This window comes from Myotis yumanensis, unplaced genomic scaffold, assembly GCF_028538775.1.
Source record: "Myotis yumanensis isolate MYYU_CA2020_CCGP unplaced genomic scaffold, mMyoYum1.0.hap1 SCAF_13, whole genome shotgun sequence".
In the NCBI taxonomy this organism is placed as follows: Eukaryota; Metazoa; Chordata; class Mammalia; order Chiroptera; family Vespertilionidae; genus Myotis; species Myotis yumanensis.
Genome location: NW_027223764.1, coordinates 1,276,444 through 1,296,594, shown reverse-complemented (window position 1 = coordinate 1,296,594; position 20,151 = coordinate 1,276,444).

Sequence of the window (20,151 nt, the reverse complement as noted above, 5' to 3'; positions counted from 1 at the left end):
CTCGGAGTCAAGGTGAGGCCAAGGGCACAGGCGGGCGGGAGGCGTTCGCATCCCTCTCGCCGATCCTGGTTGGGTTTTGTTTTTCTTTGGAATTTCTCAGGCACTGAACCTAAACGGATCATTTTCCTGATTCTGCAGAGAATGAAACTAAAGGCCAGAATAAACCCGGCCGGCGTGGCTCAGTGTTTGAGACTCGACCTATGAACCAGGAGGTCACGGTCAGATTCCCGGTCAGGGCACAGGCCCGGGTTTCAGGCTCCATCCCCAGTGCGGGGGGGCGTGCAGGAGGCAGCCGATCCATGGTTCTCTCTCATCATTGATGCTTCTATTTCTCCCTCCGCCCTTCCTCTCTGAAATCAATAAAAATATTTTTTAAAACAAATAAATAAAGACCAGAACAAGATTTCGTTTTTCTTTTTACAACAAGATGGCACCATGAAGGCAGCGTTCCGGGGGGCGGGTGTGAAGACGGGGTCACGCACAGGAACGCAGGGTGCACAGCGGGCGGAAGCGTCACTGACGCGGCGAGAGGAGCGCCTGTGGGAGAAGCGCTGGTTTGGTGAGAATCTGCTCCCGAGGCTCCACCCCCTGCAGTCGGGCGGCCGGGACGGGACTCACCGAGTCCCCCCAAAATGCTGACACCTTAGCAGCTGATCGCTCACCTCGAAAATGAGATGCATTTCAATAAATGCTGCCTTTGTAACGAGTCAAAGCGTGTGCGTACATTTTGGGGACACCCTACATATATCTCCTTTCCTTTTTTTTCTTTTATTATCCTCAGCCGAGGGTATTTTTCCATTGATTTTTAGAGAGAGTGGAAGAGAGAGAGAGAAGCATCCCTGTGAAAGAAATGCATCGATAGGTTGCCTCCTGCACACGCCCCGACCAGGGCCCGAGCCAGGGAGGAGCCTGCAATTCAGGTACGTGCCCTTGACTGGAATCGAACCCGGGACCCCTTGGTCCGCAGGCTGATACTCTATCCACTGAGCCACACCGGCCAGGGATACATCTCCTTTCTTGCTGCCTGTTACTAACAGCCACGCCACCCAGTGAGGAACCAGTGTCTGAACCAGCAGCGGGGGGAGGGGGAGGCCCCTTAGCTTGGGGCAGGGCCCCCCGAAGGAAGGCTCCCTGGGACTGGAGTCCCTGTGCCTCCGCCCCAGGATCAGGCGGCAGCCGCGTCAGATGCGGTTAATTCATTGGGCGTTTTATTAGGTGGATAAAAGGGCCGCAGGCAGGACGAGCCTCGGTCGCTCGGGGTACATTTCATCCGTGACTCAGAGCAGATTCCTCGCCGATTACCGTGTTCGCTTCCCTCCGCCGCATTCTTCTCTGCATTGCTGAGGCAGCTCGGCCGCGTCTGAAATGGCCGGGATAAAAGGCCCCCCCCCCCCCCCAGTTACATTAACCACTTTGTCCTTTTAATTCATCTAATTACATGCAAGGAGGACGCACTGCCTCGCAGGCGGCTCCGGCTGGGCCGGCGGCTCTTTGTTGTCTTATTAGGGCGCCTTTGTTCCGGGGGGTGGTTAGAGCCATTTCCAGCGGCGGCCTCAGCTCCATGAGGATGCGCGTACTTGTTTAAATTACCTTTCAAAATGCTCCAGGCCATTAAGGGGGAGGCGCGGCAAATAAAAGTTGGAGTTTTTGTCATAATGTTTTACCCTAATCACAGCTTTTATTTTATTATAATCCATTAGTTGACAATATTATTCTATAGATTATTAGGCAGCAATTTTGTTATCTTCTCACGCTTCCCGCGCTCGCACGCCAGGCCGGGATCCACACGCCTCCGCCTAACACGCTTTCAATTTTGTTAAAACCTCTATTTAACTGGTTTGCCTGGGGAGCATCTTGGCAAATGTGCTTTTAATTCCGTTCTAATTACCTCAGCGGTTGACAGACCCCGGCGGGGGTGTAATGGGGTCCCCCTTTTTCCGGGGTCCCTGCGGCCATTCCTGGGGTCCTTTCTTTGCTGTGAGAGGCCAGAGGTTACGCTCGGGAGAAGGGCCTTTCGTCTCTGTCCAGCGTGTAGGTGATTTTTTTAAAAACACAGTTTTTAAAGCCTGGCTTCCCTCCTCATCTGGAAAAGGCCATCGGCTCTGCGCTTTCCAGCCTGATTCCTGGGGGCGTGGGACACGAAGGCCAGGCTGGTGGGAAGGGAGGGTTTGTGCCCAGACAGGAAGGCAACTCCTTCCCATGCAGATGCCGCGAGAGAGAAGCGGCCTCTCCCACGACAGGTGACTGGGTGGGGAGCGGCCGCAGGGCTCTGCTTTGGGGGCACAGCAGCTTCAAGACGGCTTAGCCCTGCTCTCCAAACAAGTCCCACCCGGCCGGCGTGGCTCCGTGGGTGCGCGTCCACCTACGAACCAGGAGGTCAGGGTTGGGTTCCTGGTCAGGGCACAGGCCCGGGTTGCGGGCTCGATCCCCAGTGTGGGGCGTGCAGGAGGCAGCCGGTCCGTGATTGTCTCTCATCATTGAGGTTTCCATCTCTCTCTCCCCCTTCTTCCCTGAAATCAATAAAAATATATTTAAAAACAAACGAACCACAAACAGCTCCTAATTCTCTCTGAGGTCGGGGAGTTTGTTCTGGCAACGACCCAGGGGTGCCAGGGGTCCTGGCACACAAAACAACAGCGGACGCTTTGCCCCGAAGAAGGGATGCCTCTGACAGGGAGGCGGCTCGGGTCTCTGTAAACGAACCCGGTCTTTTCTCCATGACGACCCTCTGTACACAGAGACACGGGCCCCGGGGTCGCGTGGGGGCCTGGAGACATGTGAGGCCAGGCTGGCCAGTGATGTCCACAACTGATAGCGAAACGGGGCACGGGCTTCTATCCGTTCCCTGCTCTTTCTTATGCTCCTGTGTGTCCTCTCTCCCTCTCCCTCTCTCTCCCTCTCTCTCCCCCTCTCTCTCTCTCTCTGAATCCGCATTTGTGCTCCTCGCTATGCTTCTGTTCGATCACTCAGCCTGTCAGCCCCACCGGGACCCTCCGAGATGAGTCACTGCAACACTCACCTCGAGTTCGTGATCCAAACTCGGGGCTCCAGGGACCCGGGCCGCTGCTGTGCCGGCCAGCAGGGAGCAGATGGCTCCGCACCCAGCCTTCCCCTCCAGCCACGCCCTGGCCCGGAAGTGCCCTTGGCGATGGTTCTAGGCCTGTTGAAAAGTCAACATGGCCTTCCCTCTCGTCTTTAAACCTGGATGTTGACCTTTTCTTTTTATTTAAAACAAGAGCGTGGTTGCTCCAGGATGGCACCGGCCGCTGAACTGAAAGGAGGCGTGTGCGACGCACGTTCCCGATGACGCGGCCGCAAGGAGCAGGCTAAGTGTGAGACCAGCCGTTTCCCAGGGAAGCGAGGCTCCTTCCCGGAGAACATGTGCCGGCGTCTGGGGCGTTTTTGCTCCTGAGAACTGAGAACGCGCTACTGGCATCCAGTGGCTTGAGGCCAGGGGGCGCTGCCAAGCACCCACAATGACCGGGCCCCCCTTCACACCCACAAAGCTCTGTGCAGCGCCAATTACACGCCTGTTGGACTGTTAAAGCACTCAGTTACCAACACCCCTCCCCCTGCGTTTAAACATATTTTTATTGATTTCAGAGAGGAAGGGAAAGGGAGAGAGAGAAACGTCAATGATAAGAGAGAGAATCATGGATCGGCTGCCTCCTGCACGCCCCACACTGGGGATCGAGCCCACAACCCGGGCCTGTGCCCTGACCGGGAATCCGACCGTGACCTCCTGGTTCATAGGTTGATGCTCAACCATTGAGCCACGCCGGCCGGGCCTCCTTCGCTTTATATGCATCAGGCCTTTAGTATTCGCGGCGTGAGGGTGGGGGGAGGGTGTGTGAGGAATGATCTCAGAAAGATGCCTCATAAAAATCTGCACTCAAATTAATGCCAAAGAGAAGGAAAATGCTCTTCCGACACTTCATCTCCAGACTGCGCGGCGGCTGCTGAACACCTGTCAGGACTCTCTGTGCCAGGGCTCCGGCCGCCCGATGCGAACATGCAGCTCAGTGCAGCCGCGCAGTGTGATTAACACACGGCTCCTATGGAAACCGCTCGGGCAGCACAGGCGCTGAGTCCTTGGCCGAAGGCACTGAGCGTCCTCGGATGGATGGTCGGGGGGTGCAGTGGGCGTGCCTCACCCCAGCCCAGGGGCCTCAGCAGGCAGGGCCTCCCCGCTCCCTGCTCCCCAACCCCGAGGTCAGCAGCCCTTTCCTACCTTCTCCGTGGGGCCACATTTCCAGGCCCGAATTCAGTTCCACCCGACACGGCGGCAGGACCGTGTCTGACCCCCAAGCACCACGTGTGGCCCTTAGGCAGGAGGGACACCATGAGAATCTCATGAACGCAGCGGGCGGCGGGCCCAGCCTCACAGCGTTTCCCTGATCGGAAAGAAGTGAGGAAGTGGGGGGAGGGGATGGAGAAATTAGCCTCCATCACCACTGTCACCTCGACCTGTGACCTTAAGACACTGCCCACTCCCTCCTGCCTCTGGCCCTGCGGGAACCCCAAGAAACATCGGGCTGGCCGCAGCGAACCCCACCTCCGGGGAATCCTCATCAGAGTCTCTCATGACCTGGGGAGGCGTTTTTAACCTCTTAGACACAGGAGACGCCGTGGCGACGTGTCCGTGTTATGGCGGCCGGGCTCCACGCCGCAAGCGGAGCGACAGCCATCTCGTGCCGTGTGATGAAGGCGGTTCCGAGCCGGCTTCACGGCTCAGACGCATAGCAGAACCTGGTTGCGTAGACGACAAGGCCCCAGGGCAGCTCCTGGCAGCTGGACTTCCCTCGCAGCCGACACAGATGTCAGAGCTGCCAGGCCCTTAGGCGCCGAAGCGTCCCCACCCCACGCCCCACTCAGAGAGGGAAGCGTCCCCACCCCACGCCCCACTCAGAGAGGGAAACCGAGGCTCGGAGCCCCGGACGTGGGGAGGGCCGAGCAAAGACTTCGTCCCAGGCCTGTTGCCGGGCAAGTCCCAGACCTCTGTCTGCTCTCTCATGACCTGCCACCGGCGGCATCGCTGGGACGTTTTCCTGTTGAAGGAAGGCATTGCCACGGGGATGAGATGTCATTCGCGGGGACCCACGCGCTCCCGGTCACGCCGTGCAGCCAGAGGCCGTGTCCACACGTCTCGCCGGCGTGTCACGTTTCAGACGAAGAGGCTCGTCTTTTGGGATCATTCATGGGTTAAAGTCAGTCCATGGTGAAGAGTTCGGTCAGGATGTGGCCAAGAAAAGGCCTTCCACACACAGTGCTGGGAACATGGGGAGCCACACGCCAACGAGTGAAAGTGGAGTCCAGTGTGTCCCTTGGCTCCAAACCCGTTCCAAACGGACCGGAGCCCTCACTCTAAGACCGAAACAACAAGTTACCTGGAAAAAAACGCAGGTGCTAGGCCCACGGGCCTTGGTCTTGGAGAAGATGTTATGACTTTGACCCCAAAGGCAAGGGGAGTGAAGGCAAAACAGGATGAACAGGACGCTATCAAACTAAAGAGCTTCTGACGGCGAAAGAAGGCAAAACAGGATGAACGGGGCACTATCAACTAAAGAGCTTCCGCCAGCAAAACCAACAGGAGCCAGGCGCATGGGAGGTGATATTGGCAAACAGTCCCCCCCAGGGGTTCGGGTCCAAAATATATGAAGAACTCACACAACTCAAGACCAAGCGACCCAACTAGAAAACGGGCCGAGGACCTAACAGACACTTCTCCCAAGAAGACATACAAACGGGCAACAGATCCATGAAAAGATGCTCAATTTCCCCGGCTATTAAGCAAATGCACATCAAAGCTACAATGAGATCCTCCCTCCCACCTGTGAGAGCGCCATGATCAACAAGACGGGTAATGACAGGTGTTGGAGAGGCTGTGGAGAACAGGGAGCCCTCCTCCACGGCTGGTGGGAATGTAGACGGTACAGCCACCGTGGAGACAGTATGGCCGTTCCTCAAAAAACTAAGAATAGAGCTACCATACGACCCAGCAACCCCTTTTCTGGGCATCAACTCGAAAACAGTTATTTACAAAGATGTATGCACCCCTGTGGCCACTGCAGCATTATTCACGGTGGCCAAGACATGGAGACCACCGAAGTGTCCTTCCACAGAACATGGCACATACACACAGTGGAACACTTACTACTCAACCGCAAGGAAAGATGAAAGACTGCCATTTGCAACACCTCGGCGTGACCTTGAGAATATCATGCTAAGCAAAACAAGTCAGATAGAGAACAATCAAGACCCATATGCTTTCACTCATGTGTGGGATGTGAAACTGAAACTCATTGACACAGACAACAGGGCAATGGTTCCCGGAGGGAAGAGGGTGGTGGGAAGTTAGGGCACAGGGAGCCAAGCAGTGTGGTGACGTGAGATGTGACTTTGGGTGGTGGGCACGTATCATAGAAATGCACACTCGAAACCTGCACGATCCTGTGGACCAGGGTCACCCCAATAAGGCGAGTTTTAAAAAAGACAAGACTTAGGCACAGGAGGCTCTTCTTTGCTCAAGTAAGGCACCAGCGGGGAGTTTTTAATATAGATTGTTATTGATTTCAGAGAGGAAGGGAGAGGGAAAGAGAGAGAAACATCTATGTGAGAGAATCATTGAACAGCTGCCCCCTGCACGTCCCACACTGGAGATCGAGCCTGCAACCCGGGCACGTGCCCTGACCGGGAATTGAACCGTGACCTCCTGGTTCATGGGTCGATGCTCAACCCCTGAGCCCCGCCGGCCGGGCACGAGCTGGGATTTAAACTCAAGTTCAGTCCCAAAGAGCTTCTCCCACCGGCTGCACGACCCTCCCCAGGCACAGGCCCGGCTCCGGGCAGAGGCGAGAAGGCCTGCGTGGCCCACGCTGTGCGCGCCTGCCCTTCCCGGTGGAGGCCAGGCGGCCGGTGGGTGAGGCCCAGGCCCGGGCTGCGACCCTCTGACAATGTACCCGGACCAGGTGCCTCCTGTCCCTGACGACAGGCTCTGTCCTGTGTGACCAGCCCCAGAACAGCTCCTGGTGCAGATGGAAGGTGCCATGTGGCCAGGGGGTGGGCACCCCTGAGGTCAGAGGGGAGGGGCCAGGGGACAGGAGAGAGACCTCCATGCAGAAACTTACAGGGAGGGAACGGTTCATTGTCCCATCCCCAAGTGGCCACCAGAGAGCCGTGGCTGGCTTCTCACTAGAGCGTGGCAGGGCCCCTCCCGGGCAGTCTCCAGGGGAGTCCTGGGCCACAGCAGCGCCCTCCCGGGTGGGGGTGGGTCGTGAGCTGAGCACAGGGCGGCCCAGAGACGGCTCCACACAAAGGCGGCCAGAAGCCCCGGAAAGGGGGGGGGGGAGCCAGCGGGAGGGAGGGGTGCTGCACGCCTGGGCCCAGGAGCTGCTGGGACTCACCTGCCTCGGCATCAGGTGCCTGGCAAGGAGGCGGGCACGTGGCTGCCTCCCAAAACACTGATGGGAGGGGCCCAAGGGCAGGGCCCACTCTCCAAAACCATCAGAGGCAGCTGCCCGGCCTGCAGGCTCCCCCCATTGGGAGCTGGACATCCTGGTGAGGACCCAGGACTCAGGCCGGAGGGCCACTCGAGGCACAGGTGCAGCCCCGCCCCCGCAGGGTCCTGGGGAGGAGGTGCACGCCCCTCAGTTTGTGTGCAGGGGGTGCAGGGGGTGCAGGGCTCTATGCCCCCCCGTGACTGCACCCCAGGCACACCCATTCTTGGACCCCATGGCTCTGCACTATGGGGGAGGCCTGGCCCAGCTCTGCAGGACCTGGTGCGAGCCACCTCTGCTCTGGCCTCAGTCTCCTCATCGTCCCCCGTGGCGTCCCCCGTGGCGTCCCCCGTGGCGTCCCCCGCGGCGTCCCCCGTGGCGTCCCCCGTGGCGTCCCCCGTGGCTGTGACCTGAGACAGTCGCCCTATCAGCGCAGTGACCGGCCCAGACCAGCGAGGGCGCCGAGCGGCCAAGAAAGACAGATTCCCCGCCAGGCTCGAAAGACCAACCTCGGACCCCGGGGAGGGGAGGAGCCCCCCAAAATGGGAGCCATGCTAGCAAGCCCCGCGTCCCCACCCCACGCGGGCCTCCCGGGGACAAGGGCGGGTGCATGGTCACCCCAGCAATAGCGGCGGCTGCCGTGAATGCAGCCCACACGCTCGGGCCCTGCGTTGTGCGGGGCCCGGTCCTAACTCCCCACGAGCGTGAACTATGGATCCCGCCCCCGCCCCGCGCGGTTCTTAGGGGGCAGCACAGTTAGCCCCGTCCGCACCGGGAGGGGGAGGCAGGAAGCCCCGGCGGCCACGCAACCTCTCCTCCCGCCACCCACACGAGCACCAGCGTCCACTACGGGCTCAGCCAACGCCGCAGGGGAGCTGGGCTGGCAGCTCTCGGAGGCCAGCGTGCCCACCCCGCCGCCCCTCGCCCCGCATCCACTCCGTGTGTTTCACTCTGGCTTTTTCTAAGAGAACGTCCAATCGCTGAGCACACTCGGGGCGCCCCCACCTGGAAGGCCGTGGACGCACGTGGCTGCCCAAGCGCTCCCACCTGCCACCGGCCCCTCCTGAGCCCAGGAGCCCGGTGACCCCGCCCTGGGCCCCGGGGGGCGGCACCTGTTGGGGGGGGGGGCAGCATGCCGCTCCAAGGCTGTCTTCAGGGTTCAGGGAGGAGGGCATCGTGCGCAGCGCCCACCCGCCGCTCGGGCTCGGGCTGTCCCGTGGGTCTCAGTCTCGGGCCTGGGCAGCACCCGTAGCGCCCGGCGCAGGGGAGGGTCCCATCGAGGGACAGGAACGCCGAGCGCCAGAGCGGCGCCTGCCCATGTGTCCGGGCACCACCACCCGCGACCTGGGCCTCTGGGAACCCACTTCCATCACGGAAGGTGGGGCCCGGCCGCATGGCTCAGGGGCTGAGCGTCCACCTGTGAACCCGGAGGTCAGGGTTCATCCCGGTCAGGGCACAGGCCCAGGTGGCGGGCTCCGTACCCCGTGGGGGGCGTGCAGGAGGCAGCCGGTCCATGATTCTCTCTCATCATTGTTTCTATCCCTCTCCCTCTCCCTCTCCTTTCCTCTCTGAAATCAATAAAAACTTATTTTAAAAATAAGTTAATTAGTTAATTAATTAATTAAAGCCCTGATGGACCCGCCTCCTGGGTCGGATCCGGCCTCTCCGTGGCGAGGGGAGGGGAGGGGCGGGCCTCGGAGGCGCAGCTCCGCCAGGAACTAGGACAGACACCCCGTGTTGGGGGGGGGGGGGAGCGGAGGGAGAGGCCTCCTCCACGCAGCCGCGGCGCACAGCCATTCCTCCCCGAACATATACATTTTGTAATTGCAAATGGAAAGATTGCCCGTAATGGCGGGAACAGACCCATTTCCTCATCAGCCGAGCGCCGGCGGCGGCGAGCGAGGCATCTGCCCGCGGGCTGCCGGGCGGGGCGCTGTGCGCGGGAGGCGTGATTTAGTGTTTGCAGCCGCCCCATCTGCTGCGGTTATTACAGAAATTATATATAAACCAGTTAGTAAACACTTTGCCGAGTTGTCTGTTGTTTGGATAATCACCCATAATAACACGGAGCATCAATATGGTCTTTAAACCCGATTTGGGAGTTAATGGAATGAGCGGAGGCCGCCTGCGCGCGCACCGGGGTAATGTCATTAGGAATGTTTGTGAAGAACAAATTAAATCCGCTGTAAATTGTGCTCTCAAGTCAGCCAGCAAGCAGCGGCTGGAGCAGGCTTTCTGTTAACCGCCGCGCGCAGGCACTCGGGCCGGAGGGGAGCGCGCTGCCGCCGAGGTGCTAATTGCTGCCTTAATGGCTCCTGTGGGCCGTCCGACCGCCCGACCGCGCAGTCGGCCTTGCACCGAGTCCGAGTCCGTAGTCAACCGGGCAGCCTGTCACCGCCTGTCACCGCCTGGCTGCCGACTCCAAGGAGGCGCCGGCCTGGGTCACCTCCGAGTGCAGGGCCTTTCCGGCTGGTTCTCAGGGCGCAATGGGTTCGAGTGTGAGTCAACCTGGCTCCTTATCCCCATCCAGGTGGGGGGTGCTGGGACGCCTCGGGGTCCCAGGGATCCCAGGGGAAGAGTCGGTTTGGGGGGGGGGAGGGGGATTATTTGTTTGTTTTTATTTTTTATTTTTTATTTCAGAGAGGAAGGGAGAGGGAGAGAGACAGAAACATCAGTGATGAGAGAGAATCACGGATCAGCTGCCTCCTGCACGCCCCCTACTGGGGATGGAGCCTGCAACCCCAGCACGTGCTTTGGACCCAAATTGAACCGTGACCTCCTGGTTCATAGGTTGACACTCAACCCCTGAGCCAACCGGGCAGCGGAAGAGTCCATTGTGATGTGTCCAAAGGGGAGCCATGTTCAGAGGAAGAAAGGCCAGGAGGGGAAGGCAGTAGAGGAAGGGGTCCGGGAAGAGGCTGCCGTCCACGTGGTCCTGGCGGAGGTCACTCCTGCCGAGGGTCACACCTGCAGGGGCGGCGCGGGCTCCCAGGTCTGTCTCCAGGGGCTGTTCATTCTGCCCGGTATTCCGCTTCCTCTCCTGCCCCCTCCCCTCCCTGGGAGCCGCCGTATCTGTGCCCCATCCCACAGGGACGGGCGGAGGCTTCAGGGCTCAGGCCTGTGGGAGGGACGACGTGGCTGGCCAGAGGCCCAAGTGGATCACAATGCGGGGGGGGGGGGGGGGGGCTGCCAGGCGCTGAGCTATTGAGCAGGGGGGACCCCAAAGGGCCCTGAGCCTGGACCCTCGGAAATGAAGAGCATCCTGTGTGCCCGGCCGTATGGCTCAGCAGCTGAGCGTCCCCCAGGAACCAAGAGGTCAGGGGTTCCATTCCCGGCCAGGGCACATGGCCGAGACCCCCAGCCGGGGGCGTGCAGCAGGCAGCCCATCCATGACGTTTCTCTCACCCATGTTTCTCTCTCTATCCCTCTCCCTTCCTCTCCCCGTCAAAATCGGTAAAAAACGTCTTTTTAAAAAGAACACCCTGGAGCAGGGGTCCTCAAACTGCGGCCCGCGGGCCACATGCGGCCGCCGAAAACCTTTATCCGGCCCGCCAGGTGTTTTTGCCGCCGCTGTGGGCATAGGAATTTGTTCAGTTTCTTTTTAAACTATAGTCCGGCCCTCCAACGGCCTGAGGGGCCGTGACCTGGCCCCGTTTAAAACGTTTGAGGACCCCTGCCCTGGAGGGACGCGGCGGCGCTGGGCGCGGTGCCCACCAGCCTGAGGGGAACTGGGACCTTCTCTGGTGAAAGCCTTCTTCCCACCAACACCCTGCACGCCCGTGGGCCCTTCCTGCTGCCGGGACCTGCGGGCCGGGCCCCGACTGCCCCACCAACCACCTAGGACCGTGGTTGGCAAACTGCGGCTCGCGAGCCACATGCGGCTCTTTGGCCCATAGAGTGTGGCCACGAAGTTTCAATCGCACTGTACGTGCGCACCCGCACGTGGTGTTTTGTGGAAGAGCCACACTCAAGGGGCCGCAGTTTGCCGACCACTGGTCTAGGACAAGGCCCAGCGTCAGTAAAGGGCAAACGTTACCAGCTAAAAAAACCCACAAAACGTGTGTGTACGTGCGTGTGTATGTGTGTATATGTGCATGTGTGTATATGTGCATGTGTGTATACGTGCATGTGTGTATGTGTATATGTGTGTATACGTGTATGTGTATATATGTGTGTATGCGTGTGCGTGCGCGTGTGTATGTGTATCTGTGTGTGCGCGTGTGTGTGCGTGTATCTGTGTATGTGTATGTGTGTATGTGTGTGTATGTATCTGTGTATGTGTGTATGTGTATGTCTGTGTGTGTGTGTGCATGTGTGTGTGTGTGTGTGTGTGTGTGTGGAGGGGGTGCGCAGGGAGGGGGTACAGCCCCCCTGGAGCCTGCCCTGGGACCGGGGGCTGGTCTGACTGGCAGCTGGGACAGGGGTTTTGAGCCAGTGGGTGGCACTGAGTCGACTGAGGAAGACAGAACTCCGAGCCCAGGTTCCCCTCCAAGAGGCCATTTGTCTGGAAAAGAGAGATTTCTCCTGTTCACGTGACTGTTTTAAAGCAGCCGTTTCCTGTCCGGGCCTCGTTCTGCGCCCGGCGGCAGCCACCGCCCTTCCTGCAGCTGCACCCCGATCGTTAGACCGACGCCCCTCCCGGGGGCTGTCTGGCGGGAGAACGCATTTTATCCCGAAGACGAGGCCGAGGCCGCGTCAGTGAGAAAATTGCTCTAAATGGGAACAAAGCCGACACGCGCCGCTTGCGCACCAACGGCCACGTGTGTATGGCGCCCAGAAACGTGTCCCCCGGCCGTGGAGCAGATCGCAGGCGCGAGGCTCAGGTTGGCAGAAATGGGACATTGTGGGGGGGAGGGAAGTTGGGAGTGGTCAGGGGTTGGGGGTCAGGGGTTAGGACAGGTTTCTCCCCACTCCTCTGACTTAAAGCCCAGGACCGTGTCCGCGTCGCCTGGAAACCCGGTGAGCCCAGGGCTGGGGCCCCGGCAGGAACTTGGGGTTCTTCCGAGGCCATTGCGTGCGTTGCATCCTGTGAGCCCCAGATCTGCCTCCTCACTCGCGGCCGAGTTGTTCAACTGAACTGATCGGGGATGGAGGGCGCCTGGGGCGGGGGGTGCCCGTCAGCCACTCCTATTCTTTCTTTTATTTTTTTTTGAATCCTCACCCGAGGGTATTTTTCCATTGATTTTGAGGGAGTGTGGGGAGTGGGAGAGAGAGGGAGAGACAGAGAGAAACAGGGATGTGAGGGAAACACATCGATTGGTTGCCTCCTGCTCACACCCCCACCAGGGCCCGGGCTGGGGAGGAGCCTGCCACGGAGGAACCTGCCCTTGACCGGGATGCAAACCGGGACCCTTTGGCTCTATCCACTGAGCGACCTGGCCAGGGCCAGGCACACCTTTTACAAGAGAGAAACGCTGTATTGTTTGGTCACAGTCAGTGGGGTGGCTGGTGGCAGGGAGAACAGGCCCCCAAGAAGTCTTCAAGATCAACATGTAAACACTGGACTGATCGCTGTAAAGACTGTCAGTCCTTGATCCTCTCTCATGAGAACAGACGCCAGTGAGGGCCATTTTCTGCTCTTATTCACGGGAACGTGGGTCGATTCTCAAGTCCGAGAACTCATCAACAGGACGCATTTCCATCCGCCACGGACAGAGTGGGGGTCGTGTCGGGGACTCGGAACATTCGACAAGGGCACCCCACGCGCCGTCTCTTGGTGGAGGCGCTCAAAGGGGGTGCAGAACAGTGCCTACCGTCGGGTCTCCATTCTTCCTTCCCTGTGTGTCCCCCGACCCCCTAATTCAGATACTACCTCCTGCCCATTCTTTTCTTGATAGATAGATAGATAGATAGATAGATAGATAGATAGATAGATAGATATAGATGATAGAGATAGAGGTAGAGGTAGAGGTAGAGGTAGATGTAGATGTAGATGTAGATGTAGATATAGATATAGATATTTTTATTGATTTCAGAGAGGAAGGGAGAGGGAGAGAGAGATAGAAGCATCAATGATGAGAGAATCATGGATCGGCTGCCTCCTGCACGTCCCCCACTGGGGATCGAGCCCACAACCCGGGCCTGTGCCCTGACCGGGAATCCGACCGTGACCTCCTGGTTCCTAGGTTGATGCTCACCCTGGGCAGAATGAGCACTTTCATAAGAAGAGACGACCCACTGAGTGGCCACGTGAATAAAAACTTTCAAGGTCCAAGTTACACGTTCAAACTGACCTAAAGAACATGCATTTGATATCAGACTGTTTTTACTTAAAAACACAACAAAACCAACAACACCCAGAACAGGGAGCAAAGACCTTCGTCTCAGGCGGCTGAGCCCTGCCCGTGCAGAGTCCAGTCCTGCACCCACCTTCCCGGAGGAGCCGGGCCGATCGCAGGCGCTGGGTGGCAGGGAGACGCGCCTGAGGAAGGGGCTGGACATGTGTCCGAGGTGGAGGGTGGAGGTCAGGAGAGGGGAGGGCTGCGAGGGTGGTCCTGGGGGCAGGAGGAGGGCAGCGCTTTCCCAGGCCTCTCGGGGCAGAGCGCAGACAGCAGGGGTGGGTCCAGCTCAGCATGGGACTTGGTACCCATCGGGCTCCTGGAGGGTCAGGGGCTGGGTCTGGGGAGAGGGTGCGGGCACGGGGGAGTAGGGGCAGGGCGCTGTGCGGGGATTTGAATCTGCTTTGGTTAAACCCTCCGGACCTGCCCGCCCCATGATGCCCGCCCCTGCAGCTCGAACAAGAGCGTCTCTGTGTGGCTGCCACAACGCCTGAGAAAAGAAAAAATCCTCAAACTGGTCAGACACCAGGACCGGCGTTCGGTGGAGTTTGGGTAAATTTTTAAACATAGAACAAATTGATCTGTTCCTTTTTTAAAAACATGTTCTTACTGATTTCAGAGAGGAAGGGAGAGGGAGAGAGAGAAACGTCAGTGATGAGAGAGAATCACTGATCGGCTGCCTCCTGCACGCCCCACACTGGGAATAGAGCCCACAACCCGGGCCTGTGCCCTGACCGGGAATCGAACCCTGACCTCCTGGTTCATAGGTCGGTGCTCAACCACTGAGCCACACCAGCCGGGCTCGATCTGTTTCTTATGACTCTAAACTTGTTGTAATGAAAGGATTGTCCTTTATGCCAAGATGATACCCTTAACACTTTTTTGTATTAAAATGTCTTTTCTTTTCTAGAATGTTGCTGCCAGCAGGTGATCTTGTCTTTGGGTCTTTTGCCCAAAATTAAAATCCGGCAACACTTCCTCCAAACCCCTGAACTGTTTGCAGCGGTTAGTTCGTGAGCCACAGAGTCCACAACAGCCGCCAGCCGGCCCGTGGGCGTCTCACACCTGGACCGACCGTGTTTACCCGGCGGGGCGTTCCGGACGGGCCCTGCAGCGGGGGGGAGGGCTGAGGCCGGGGCTGTCTAGATGTCAGCACGTTTGTGAAATGCCTACAACTGGGACCGGTTTTCAGATCAGATCCCCCATGGTGGCCAACCTCTGAGTTAGTCTGAGGACATTGGAATTGGGTTTTCAAAACAGATGGTGGACCCGGCCGCCGCGGCTCAGTTGTGGAGCGCCGACCTATGCACCAGGAGGTCAGAGTTCAATTCCCGGTTGGGGCACAGGCCTGGGTTGTGGGCTCGATCCCCAGTAGGGGGCGTGCAGGAGGCAGCTGATCCATGATTCTCTCTCATCTGATATTTCTATCCCTCTCTCCCTCTCCCTTCAAGGCAGGGAGAGCGACACATGTGGCTATTGTTCAAGCGGTGCGATTCGCAGGAACAACAGCACAGGGCAGTGACATTGTGCGAAGGACCAGCCGGAGGAGGCAGGCCCCTCGAATTAGCCCAAAGCCGCGAGCCCTCCTCCGCACGATGACGCCGCTCTCGGCCTCTCTGCTGGGTCCTGACGGTGCTGAGAAGCCGTGTCCTCGTGCTCACAGACAGCACCTGGCGGACGTGGGGGGGCGGGGAGGGCGACTCCTAATGTTGGGCCTTTGACAAATGTATTCGGGGGAAATTGCCGTGTGATTTTATTCATTATCAGGAGATGGAAGGAGCTGAGTGGTGCTGTCTTTGTGGCTCCGGCCCATTGTAATAGTCTCTCTGGTTATTTTATTTTATTTGAAATCAGACCCTGGAGTTTGAGGACCCATTTTTGTCCCCGTGGGACAGGGAGGGGCCTAAAGGAGGAGATGGGAGGAGCTACAGGCTAAGCCAGGGACCTGTGCCCGCGACAGCTCAGGGCTCATCTGTCTACCAGTTTAGTCCTGGTCCCGGCCTCTCTCTTTTTAATATGTTTTTATTGATTTCAGAGAGGAAGGGAGAGGGAGAGAGGGATAGAAACATCAATGATGAGAGAGAATCATGGATTGGCTGCCTCCTGCACGCCCCCTACTGGGGATCGAGCCCAGAACCTGGGCCTGTGCCCTGACCGGGAATCGAACCCTGACCTCCTGGTTCATAGGTCAATGCTTAACCACTGAGCAACACCCTCCGGGCTCGCCTGCCTTTGCGGTTTTGCAGGCCAGGACCCTCTGCACGGCGGCGGCGGCTGCTGCCTGACTCTCACTGCTCTGCCCTGAACAGATTGCAAATGCCCCTCCGTGGAGAAGAGGAGGCGTTAATGGCATAAAAATGCAGCGCTTCCTTAAGAACGTGGGGTTTTCTTTCTTATAGTCAATCACGGTGCTAAGCATTTAGGAAGCAAATGGAAGGCATCATTTTTTAAATCATGTCCTAGTCAGCCCCCCTCCAGGTAGGAAACTTCTAGGTTTTTAAATCCGGGCCGTCATTCCCACCAACTTCTCACAGCCACGCTGGGTTTCGATGGGGACCACCTCACTTCATGCCTTGACTCCCAGGTCCAAGACCCAGGGCCCAGAGGGGCCAAATGACCTCTCCAAGGTCACCCGGCCGCTCAGGGACGAAGCCGAGAGGACTCACGGCTCCCCACCCACCATCCACCAGGCCTCACTGCGCTGCCGGAGAGGCGACTGGGGGGTGAGGCCGGGGCTCGCGTGGGTGCTGTGAGCCCTCCTGCTGTTGTTCAGTCCCGACAGCTGCGGGCCCGTTCCTGGGTGGGTGGCTGCCCACCCACAACGTGGAACGCACCCCCGCCGGCCTGCTGCCCGCCGAGGTCCCCCGTTTGGAACTAATCGGGTCTTGCTCTGATGCGGTCTGCAGCTCACCACTCGGGGTGCTGGTTCGGGGGTCTCCTGGGAGAGACGCTGCCTGTCACCAACCCTGGGCCACCTGTTTGTAGCCACAGTCTGTGGCTGCCTCACAGAACCGCCTGCACGGCTCCCCCTCGGCCTGGACCCCAGGCCGCCCCCCTCCGCTCTATCAAGAGCACTCGGGGCAGATCTGCGAGGCGGGGCCGAGACAACCCTCCACCTTGTACAGTAATTGTTCCTCAGAGAACGCCACGTTCACCGACGCTGTTTTGATTGAAATCATCGAGATGATTTCCTTCTTCCAAAACACTGACACACAGGCCTTTGTATCGATGCAGACAGAAAAGTGAGCGCGCCTTGTTTACATCAAGATCATGTACAACACGCGTCCCAATCGCTACACGATTACGAGCTAAACACTGGCTGCTGCGAACGCGGCTGCTGGCAGCCGAGCCCACGCTAACAGCGCTCGGGGCTGATCTGGGCCGCAGATAACATTACATTCACGTCTCCCCGAGCGCGGCGCCATCGATTCGCCAAGCCCAACGACAAAGAAAAAAGAAACATTTAAGATGCAAAAATATGCCTGGAACACAAGCCAAACACGGATTTTAATTAAAGAATCAGGGCTCTTTCTCCCCGGCAGTTGCTCCTTTCGGGTGGTGGCCGTGTGGGGGCAGCCCGGGAGTGGGTCCGGCTCGGGGGACAGCTGAAGGTCAGAGCCACGGGACGGATTTTCCCGAAGTTCACCCCCTTGCCCCATGAGTCAGGCCGTCGATCCCAGCGGCCACCTCGGCTCCGGACGGGCCGCAGGCTTCCCCGGCCACACAGTCACGTGTCCTCCGGGCCCCACGGCCCCCTGCCCCCTGGGGGAGGCTCACACATTTGTGGAGCCCTCGGGCCCTCGTTCAGAAATGTGCGCTGGGAAAGAGTAGACGCGAAACCAGCACAGTCGACTGAGGAAGACAGAACTCCCAGCCTCACGGCAACCGCTGAGCGAAGGGGACACAGGACGAGCCCCTGCTGGACGCTGGAGGTGAGATGGGGGAGTGACAGCCCGGCCTGACTTTCTCCAGGACGTGTGGCTGGACGCTGGCCATCGTTGGTCACCACCATCACCCCTGCTCCCACGGCCCCACCAGCCCATAGCCACCCACCTCCCCCTCCGCCACCCCACCTCCCTGACACCCCACCTCCACACCACCCCACCTCCCCTCCACCCCACCTCCCCTCCGCCACCCCCACCTCCCTGACACCCACCTCCCCGCCACCCCACCTCCCCCCCGCCACCCCCACCTCCCCTCCGCCACCCCCCACCTCCCCTCCGCCACCCCCACCTCCCTGACACCCCACCTCCCGCCGCCACCCCACCTCCCCTCCGCCACCCCACCTCCCTGACACCCCACCTCCCCTCCGCCACCCCACCTCCCCTCCGCCACCCCACCTCCCCCCCGCCACCCCCACCTCCCCCTCCGCCACCCCACCTCCCTGACACCCCACCTCCCCGCCACCCCACCTCCCCCCCGCCACCCCACCTCCCCTCCGCCACCCCCACCTCCCTGACACACCCCACCTCCACACCACCCCCACCTCCCTCCACCCCACCTCCCCTCCGCCACCCCCACCTCCCTGCCACCCCACCTCCTCCCCACCACCCCACCTCCCCCCCCGCCACCCCACCTCCCCGCCACCCCACCTCCCCGCCACCCCACCTCCCCGCCAGCACCCTGCTGTCCCTCCCGCGTGTGGACGGGAGAGGCCCGTGTCCGCTGAGTAAAGGGCAGACTGACCCGCTGGCCCGATGCTTCAGGGTCGAGGCTGAGGGAGGCCCCTCATGGGTCCCGAGGGGACCAGGACACTGCCCTCAAGGCTGCCAGGCTCCCTGGGTGCCATGTGGGCACATCCCAGGCCTGTCCTCACCGGCCCTGAGTGGGGGCCACGCGAAGTTCTGCGTTTGGGCACATGCTTTCGGGAGTCTGCCCGCTGCTGTCTGGGCCGCGGCCTGGGCCGTGTCTGCCGGGCTGTGGGCAACATGAATATACATTTTTCCTTTCTGTCAGATGTCTTGTTTTCTCACACACACACACACACACACACACACACACACCTATACACACACACCTATACACACACATAGCTGCACACACACACCTACACACCACACCCTGCACACACACCTGCACACACACACATACACACCTGTACACACACACACACACTCACACACACACACACACACACACCTATACACACACATAGCTGCACACACACACCTGCACACCTGTACACACACACCTACGCACACACCTACACACATACACACCTGTACACACACATAGCTGCACCACACACACCTGCACACCTGTACACACACACCTACGCACACACCTACACACATACACACCTGTACACACACCTACACACATACATAGCTACACATGCACACACCTGCACACACACACCTGCGCGCACCACACACCATGCGCATGCACACACACACATCTACACACACACCTGCACACGCACACACACACCTGCACGCACATACACCTGCACACACACACACCTGCACACACACATCTACACACACACACACACCTGCGCGCACACACATCTGTGCACACACACATCTACACACACACCTGAACACATACAAAACACAACCAGACAAGAAAAGCACAGACCTTCACACACAGGCTCCTCCAGTCCTGACTCCACGCCTTGGCCGGCCTCTGGGAGTGCACCGCCGCGGGGGGGGGGGGGGGCGGGGGGGGGGGGGGGGCACGGGGGGGGCCTTTGATTGGGGGCCTTTGCTTGCTCAGCTGGGGGCTCAGTTTGTTTGGTTTCTGCTTTTCATCGTGTCCAGTCCCGTCGGCAGAAGAAGCCTCGCTCTGCCATCCGGGGCGGCGTCTACATTTGACGCGGGAGGATGTCGCCGAAAATGTAGCTCTCGGAGACCCGAGTGAGTCAGACCCAAACAGCAGCCCCCCATTTGTGAGCGATCTGTGGGAGCCCAGACGTGTGCTGTGTGTGTGTGTGTGTGTGTGTGAGTGTGTGTGTGAGTGTGTGTGTGAGTGTGTGAGTGTATGTGAATGTGTGAGTGTGTGAGTGAGTGTATGTGTGAGTGTGTGTGTGTGAGTGTGTGTGTGTGAGTGGCGTGTGTGTGTGTGAGTGCGTGTGTGAGTGTGTGTGTGTGAGTGTGCATGTGCGTGTGTGAGTGTGTATGTGTGAGTGTGTGCGTGTGTGTGTGTGAGTGTGTGTGTGTGTATGCGTGTGTGAGTGTGTGTGCGTGTGTGTGTGTCTGTGCGTGTGTGAGTGTGTGTGCGAGTGTGTGTGTGTGAGTGTGTGTGCGTGTGTGTGAGTGTGTGTGCATGTGTGTGTGCACGTGCGTGTGTGTGCGTGTGTGTGCGTGCGTGTGTGGTGCGTGCGTGTGTGAGAGAGTGTGTGCGTGGTGTGTGTGTGTGTGAGTGTGTTAATCCCC